This window comes from Acipenser ruthenus, chromosome 38 (genome assembly GCF_902713425.1).
Source record: "Acipenser ruthenus chromosome 38, fAciRut3.2 maternal haplotype, whole genome shotgun sequence".
Lineage (NCBI taxonomy): Eukaryota > Metazoa > Chordata > Actinopteri > Acipenseriformes > Acipenseridae > Acipenser > Acipenser ruthenus.
In genome coordinates, this window is record NC_081226.1 from 9,673,217 (window position 1) to 9,681,896 (window position 8,680).

Below are 8,680 nucleotides of genomic sequence, written 5' to 3' on the forward strand. Positions count from 1 at the left end.
CAAGGAGATTCATTCCACAGTCATCACTGAGATGTACACCATCAGTACACCACAGATCTGAGCATGTGACGGGGAAGTGTTCAGATATTGAGAGGTATCGGACCTTCATGCACAGCCATGGTATTCCTGGCACAACAGATCTTAAAGCCCAAGGTCAACGATAAGCTGGGTCAGAAAATCTAATACTTCCACCTACCAACAGGGAGCTTAAACAGGGTTACATTAACATACAAAGAATAAAATATCCCTATTGTTTTAGTTACAATCATTATTTTATTTTTGAGTGAATTAGTTACATTTAACCCCCTTTTATTGAGTTATAATCTTTAATTTTTTCAGGAATGTCTGAAATACACAACCTACCAGTCAAAATGTCGTGTTTTCAGCACCCGAGCACTACTAAAACCCCAGCAACAATAGCAGGGACGTAAATCTGGCACAACCAACCCTATTTTCTATTCACTATGAGTCTCTTCATTACATTTCACCCGCCTTTTACTGAGTTACAATCCTTAATTTTTTCAGGAATGTATGAAATATACACATGACAGATTTTTACATACAAAATATATAATATAATAGAAATACAAACAAATAGAAATACAATAAGCAACATAAACAAAAATAAAGATAAATACAGTAAGGCATTTTTTTAGCAGATTATTTGAGACTTTTATTTTGAAATACGCGTAAACTGACCTATATATATATATATATATAAATATAAATAATTAGTTTAGCAGACGCCTTTATCCAAGGCAACTTACAGAGACTATAGGGTATGTGTGAACTATGCATACACAGCGTCTCACCCGAAATACGGAGCACAAGGAGGTTAATAATAGGGTCCGAGTTATTTTCACATGTTTTTACTGTTAGATTTGTGGCTATAACTCTTTAATTATAAAGGTTACAGGTATACGTCATACGTGAAATTGGAACAAATTGGACACAAAATACAAAAGGGACAAAAAAGCAACCAAAAAAAAAAAAGATTAACTGAAAATGTGCAAAAGAAAAAAACAAAAAACATTCAAATGGTTTGTCCGAGGCACCCTGATTATGTGGCACACGATGGGGCTGCTCACTGTGGCTTGAATAGCCAGCAAGGTAGCAACCAGAGCAACATAACCCTAAACAGCTCCCGGCATCTGAGCCACAAACATGGGAGATATATATATGTGTGTGTGTGTATGTGTGTGTGTATATATATATGTGTGTGTGTGTGTATATATATATGTGTGTGTGTGTGTGTGTGTGTGTGTGTGTGTGTGTGTGTGTGTATATATACAGTGCCTTGCAAAAGTATTCAGACCCCTGACCAATTCTCTCATATTACTGAATTACAAATGGTACATTGACATTTCGTTCTGTTTGATATTTTATTTTAAAACACTGAAACTCAAAATCAATTATTGTAAGGTGAGATTGGGAAATATTTTTAAGAACAATAAAACAAACTGAAATATCTTGCTTGCATAAGTATTCAACCCCCACACATTAATATTTGGTAGAGCCACCTTTTGCTGCAATAACAGCTTTAAGTCTTTTGGGGTAAGTATGTACCAGCTTTGCACACAGTGTCGGCCAAAAAGCTCTATCTTGGTCTCATCTGACCACAAAACCTTTTCCCACATCGCAGCTGGGACACTCTCATGCTTTCTGGCAAACTCCAGACGTGCTTTCAGATGGTACTTTTTGAGTAACGGCTTCTTTCTTGCCACCTTCCCATACAGGCCAGTGTTATACAGAGCTCTTGATATGGTTGACTGGTGCACCATTACTCCACTCCCAGTCACTGAACTCTGTAGCTCCTTCAAAGTGATTGTTGGCCTCTCTGTGGCTTCTCTCACAAGTCTCCTTCTTGTTTGAGCGCTGAGTTTTGAGGGACGGCCTTTTCTTGGCAGTGCCTGGGTGGTGTGATGCAGCTTCCACTTCCTGATTATTGATCCAACTGTGCTCACTGGGATAGCCAAACACTTGGATATTATTTTGTACCCTTTCCCTGATCTATGCATTTGTATTACTTTATATCTATCTTCTATAGAATGCTCTTTGGTCTTCATTTTCCTTCAGATTCACAGCCTGACCAATGATCCTTCAACAGTGGGGTTTTTATGCAGAAAATGTGACAGCAACTTTAATGGTTCACAGGTGGAGGCCAATGGTAAGGTAATTGTGTCCTCGTTAGGGCAATTTCTTTCATCGGTGTAAACTGGGAGCTTCCACAGCACAAGGGTTGAATACTTATGCAAGCAAGATATTTCAGTTTATTTCTTAAAAATATTTCCCAACATAAAACCAATGACATCCTTACAATAATTGATTTTGAGTTTCAGTGTTTTAAAATAAAATATCAAACAGAACGAAATGTCAATGTACCATTTGTAATTCAGTAATATGAGAGAATTGGTCAGGGGTCTGAATACTTTTGCAAAGCACTGTATATGTGTGTATTATATGCACACATTATTATTTCAGCAAAAATAAACTGCCAGTACATTCTGGGACTTTCACATGTCTTCCACTATTCCACTTAGTACGATACTAAAATTCTTAGCAAGAGTTAAACTAAGTTAGTCCCGTACTTTGTATCCTCTAGAGGGCAGCAGCAGTTATTTTTGGCTTCAGTGCAATTGATACCTTTTTTAGTACGCAGCTGGGGACTAACTTCAGCCTCCAAGTTCGTTGCAATTGGTATTTAACTTGCGCACTAGTTTAGTACGGAGCTGCGTACTAACCACGGGATCATCCCCAGTTACTACGCTGCTTTCAGTTCAGTGCAGTTGACCCACTGAGGATAAAGGGAACATTGACTGATTCTGCCAGAAAATGCCACGACAAAGATCCCACGTTGCAAATATATCAGCAAACGAGAGACTAAAAGATTTTCATTGCTTTGCTTTGAACACTGTGAAGGTGACGGCCGATGCGATCCACAGGGGAAATTCGACATTGACTTGTTTTGGTCATCGACAGCTGACCGTCTTCTTCATGTGAAAACATTAGCTTTCAGATACATCGATGCAGTAAATACAGCCGATGCCGAGCGCAGCACCTCGCTGTGGAATCTTGTCCTGTCCGATCGGAGGCGTTCTCTTTCGGAAGACAAACTGAAGGAGCTGGTGTTCCTTTATATCAATCATGGAATTCAGAAAAAAATCCATTGTTTTCTAGTATTTTTTAACTTATGCTAGTATTTTCATATTCAGTATGAGAGTTGAACCCAATACAACTGCACAATAGTTTTGTTACTTTGCACACATTTGTACAGAGATACCGCATCATTTTGGATATTTTTTTTTTCTGTGCATAATTCCCTGGGGTGTAAGAGATTTGAAAGACTTTAAGAGAAGATTCAGGCAGTTGAGAGCATGAGAGTGCATTGTCAGATTGTGTGTGTGCTTTTCTTCTTTATTTAAAAGTGGTTTCTGTGAAGTGGTATGGTTTATATATTGCTTATGCTGCTTTAGTATTGACTTCAATATAATGCATACTGTATGTTTTCTAGGTTTGAAAGTGCTGTTGAAAAAGTTACTGAAGTTTATTGTAGTTTAATTAGAATAAAAAAATAATAATCAGGAACCTTTTTGTGACTTTTTGCCCCTAGAAGGATGTTATTAGAATAGTCGTAACTGATAATTGATAATCAAATTGACTTGTAAAAGTGATAATGTCTCATCACTAATCCATGCCTCCGATATGATACGCTAGTCATTCACAATACAGATGTAGCTTGTAGATTCACAATGTAGATGTAGGAGGCTGTGTGGTCCAGTGGTTAAAGAAAGGGGCTTGGAACCAGAAGATCCCCGGTTCAAATCCCACCTCAGCCACTGACTCACTGTGTGACCCTGAGCAAGTCACTTAACCTCCTTGTGTTACGTCTTTCGGGTGAGTCGTAATTGTAAGTGACTCTGCAGCTGATGCATAGTTCACACACCCTAGTCTCTGTAAGTCGCCTTGGATAACGGCGTCTGCTAAATAAACAAATAATAATAATAATAATAATAAAATAGCAGAGTGAAAAAATAAAAATGAATCTCTGTCAACTTTCCCCTGTGTAGTCAGTCTATATCAAAAAGTGTTCTCTTAGGAGGTATTCCTATATGCAGAGACTACTGGGTATGTTCCAAATCTGAAACAAATGTTAGAACATGTTGCTCGAAAGAAATCTGCAATAAATAATATATGGAATGGATACATTATGTAAACATTTCAACAGATAAAATCCTCTGGTATTATGAAGTCATTACAAGAGATTGTATGTCCTTTCATTAGCAAAGCCACCCCTGCTATTAAGGACAGATGTTGTCGACCCCTTGAATGGCCTTCATAACCCTGTATTTAAATAAATACATGCATTTGTTTTTCAGCTATTAAACAGAATCCCGTGTGCTGCCATGGACAGTGTGAAGATGGAATCTGTCCAGATTAAAGAGGAGTTCCCTGAACTTGAACTGGTCCCCATTAGAGTGGAGTTCTCTGGGCTGGCTTCCCTCCCCATTAAACAGGAGCTCTGTGAGATGCAATGTGACAGCAGTCAGCCAGAGGTCTCTGACATTAAAGCTGAGCACATTGAATTGGAGATCCCCCATACAGAAGAACCCCTTCCTGTTAAACAAGAAGAGGTGCTGGAAACTGTCCGTATTAAATGGGAGCCCCTTGAAGTAGAGTTTGAGCACATGGAACCAGTGAAGGAAGAATCTGAGGACTTCAAACCAAACATCCCTGAGCAGGAGCCTGTACGCCTGCGGGAGTGTAGCGTGGTGCTGGAGAGAATCTGCGTGAGAGAGCAAGGCGCTGGAGAGGAAGGCTCTCCCAACAGCATGCAAGGAGGTGGAAAGGAAGACGGGCGCTCCCATTCAGAATGCAGTCTAGCAGGTGAGTGACTCCCAGTAGCTGTGACATTGTCATTCTAGATTGCGTGATATCCACAGTGTGGTTGAGAGGGAGGGAGGGAGCATGTAGGTTACATTACTAGCTGTTTGTTTTTTGCTGTACCACTCCAACCAGTTCAAGATAGGACTCGCTACTGGTGAACTTCAGATACAGGTAGAATGTAGTCATTGCTCTGGGAGTGGGGAGAATTATACCAAGGATTAGAAACACTAAAGTACTGTATATATCATTATAAATATTCAGTGTAACAGTATATGGATATTTTTGTAAATGCGTAAAGTAATGCTATTTAAAGATATAATTGTAGCATGTGTTGGAGGAAATAGACCTGAAACGTCACAGGAGGTCTTTGAAGGCAGATTTTGATCCCAGGGCTCGGTTTCACCAGCATCAGTCTTTACTGACTGCTTTTACACATAAAGCAGAGATGCCAACAGCTACGATTTGGCTGAAGCAGATACTATTTGGGAGGTTCTGCTGCAGCGCTACGTCAAAGAGGTATAATACTGTAACTTGTATTAAATAAATAGATGATGTGTACTTTACTGACTGCTTTTACACATAAAGTAAAGGCTTTGTTTAGTTGTTTTTTTTAAGCTGTTGTAACCTATTGCAAGCCCCCACAGCTGAAATTCACATGTTTTAATACACTCCCCCACCTGCCCTAAGCCAGGGATGGAAATAAGACTCCTGTTGCATAGCAGATTCACCTGTTCCAGGTTTTAAAATGAGCCTGATTAGCCCCAATGTATAGGTAACAAGCACAGGTGTGTCTTATTAAACTGCTAGTAAAACCAGGAGGGGATCAAACTGCTATGCAAGGGGAGCTTATTTCCATCCCTGCCTAAGCCAGCAAGCAGTCCCTCTTACTTTCCTGTTCGTATTTTCCAGGTTCCAGTCCAGCAGCTAAAGCGAGGGCGGGCGCTGGAGAATATCCTGACTGTGGGAAAGGTTTCACCCAGTTAGAGCATTTTAAAACACACCAGCGAACTCACACAGGAGAGAAACCGTATCACTGTTCTGACTGTGGGAAGAGTTTTAGTAGGTCAGGAAACATGAAAGCACACCAGCGAATTCACACAGGAGAAAAACCGTATTGCTGCTCTGACTGTGGGAAGAGTTTCAGTCAGTCCGGACACCTTGTTTCACACCAGCAAATTCACACAGGTGAGAAACCGTATCGCTGCTTGACTGTGGGAAGAGTTTCATTAGGTCAAGAGACATGAAAACACACCAGCAAATTCACACAGGAGAGAAACCGTATCGCTGCTCTGACTGTGGGAAGAGTTTCAGTTACTCAGGAGACATGAAAAAACACCAGCGAATTCACACAGGAGAGAAACCATATTCCTGCTCTGACTGTGGGAAGAGTTTCAGTCAGTCCGGACACCTTGTTTCGCACCAGCAAATTCACACAGGAGAGAAACCGTATCGCTGCTCTGACTGTGGGAAGAGTTTCAGTTACTCAGGAGACATGAAAAAACACCAGCGAATTCACACAGGAGAGAAACCATATTCCTGCTCTGACTGTGGGAAGAGTTTCAGTCAGTCCGGACACCTTGTTTCACACCAGCGAATTCACACAGGAGAGAAACCGTATCGCTGCTCTGACTGTGGGAAGAGTTTCAGTTACTCAGGAGACATGAAAAAACACCAGCGAATTCACACAGGAGAGAAACCATATCACTGTTCTGACTGTGGGAAGAGTTTCAGTCATTCAAACAACCTTGTTTCGCACCAGCGAATTCACACAGGAGAGAAACCGTATTGCTGCTCCGACTGTGGGAAAAGGTTCCATCTTAAACAAGGACTTCAAAAACACCAGCGAATTCACAGAAGAGAGAAACCTTAAAGACTATGTTAATTGGGACTGTTCTATCATGAAGAAAAAAATGTTAACCTTGCATTATGAATTTGAAACAAAAACACTTTGGAAATGTGAAAAAACGCCAAGTTCTCAAAAGAGCCCAGCCATTTAAAGTAGAGATATCAAAAACACAAGACAAGTTTCATGAAACCATTGGGGCAACCTTGCTCAGCAGAAAGCAAACAGGCACAACTGTAAAACCGATGAGGTCCAAGGTTGCCCCAGTTGTTTCTTCTAACTTGTATCAAAAACACAAGTTAACTTGGAAGAAACAATTGGGGCAACCTTGGCCAGCACCAAGCAAATAGGCACAACTATCAAAGAGGTGGGGGCCAAGGTTGCCCCAATTTCACAACTAACACATTTCTCAGTTTTAATTCAGAAACCAAGTGTTTCTACTAACTTGGCTTGTGTTTTTCAGACACAGTAAAAGCAGATCAAATGCATGAAACAATTGGTTTCTGAATTAAAACTGAGAAATGAGTTAATTGTGAAATTAATTTATAAAGGAGGGACGAAAAGTCAGACGAAAACCAGAAGCCCAAATATTATGTAATGCAATGTAAGGTCTCTCTGAGAATTATTATTTATTTATTTTTTTTAAAGAAAAATAATCTTCCAACTGAATGTGCATTTAAGATTGAGTTCCAGCGCTCTGCCTCTCTGAGTCCTTCTCAGTGCTGGAGATTGAGTTCTAGCGCTCTGCCTCTCTGAGTCCTTCTCAGTGCTGGAGATTGAGTTCTAGCGCTCTGCCTCTCTGAGTCCTTCTCAGTGCTGGAGATTGAGTTCTAGCGCTCTGCCTCTCTGAGTCCTTCTCAGTTCTGGAGATTGAGCTCTAGCGCTCTGCCTCTCTGAGTCCTTCTCAGTGCTGGAGATTGAGTTCCAGCGCTCTGCCTCTCTGAGTCCTTCTCAGCGCTGGAGATTGAGTTCTAGCGCTCTGCCTCTCTGAGTCGTTCTCAGCGCTGGAGATTGAGTTCTAGCGCTCTGCCTCTCTGAGTCCTTCTCAGTGCTGGAGATTGAGTTCTAGCGCTCTGCCTCTCTGAGTCCTTCTCAGTGCTGGAGATTGAGTTCCAGTGCTCTGCCTCTCTGAGTTCAACAAGGATGTTTTAGTATTTTGGAAAAAAAAATATCTTAAAACAACCAATCAGCAAGGAGTAATTTTGTCCTCGGACATTAAATTTACATTTGTTTACAAAACCTGATGTGTGATACAATGCTGCAGGAACTTTCTCAAGCTCTGAATATTTTTTAAAGATTTACACAAACATTGCCAACATATTTGAGGCCTAATTCCTTTTTTGAGGTGCAGGCACCCCAGCACGCAAGCCCCTGCAGGACCAACAGCACCAATTAGGCGGCAAGTCGACAAAACTCCTTCATCGTGCCAAGAATGGAAAGAAAACCAGGGTTTAGAAACAACCGCAACGATAAACAAACAAAAAAAGAAACAACATTCATTTATTACATTCTGGAACGAAAATGATATTCAGACTTTGTTTAATAAAGTTTTTTTCCCCTTTCTGCCTGTTCTCTCTGTCTCTCTCCATTGTTTTCAAATGTACAATCATTTGGGGGAATAAAAACGCTCTTCCCATGGTCTGACACCTCAGTGGCCAATGACAAAGCATTACATCACAGCCAGCCAATGAAATTCAACATTACATTTAGGTTGCTTTTTCAGAGCAGCCAGCGAATCAAATAGCACTAATTTGCTTTCAGTTCAGGCTTCCACTTTGCAGTCATCCACATGTCTTTTATTCGCTCAAAATAAACAGGTGCTGTTATTAACTTCTTATTAAATTATGTACACGGAAAACAAGCTGTAAAAGTATGTGTGGCAGTGAAGCGTTTTGTTAATAATCAGAGGTTTGCTAGTTATATTCCTGGATATTAATAGTTAAGACATTTTAT

General features: G+C 40.4%; 1 pseudogene; it reads left to right on the forward strand.

The window, feature by feature from the left end:
* Nucleotides 1–4,380: 4,380 nt before the first annotated feature.
* On the forward strand, nucleotides 4,381–8,290 carry LOC131706980 (zinc finger protein 501-like; annotated as a pseudogene).
* Nucleotides 8,291–8,680: the final 390 nt, after the last annotated feature.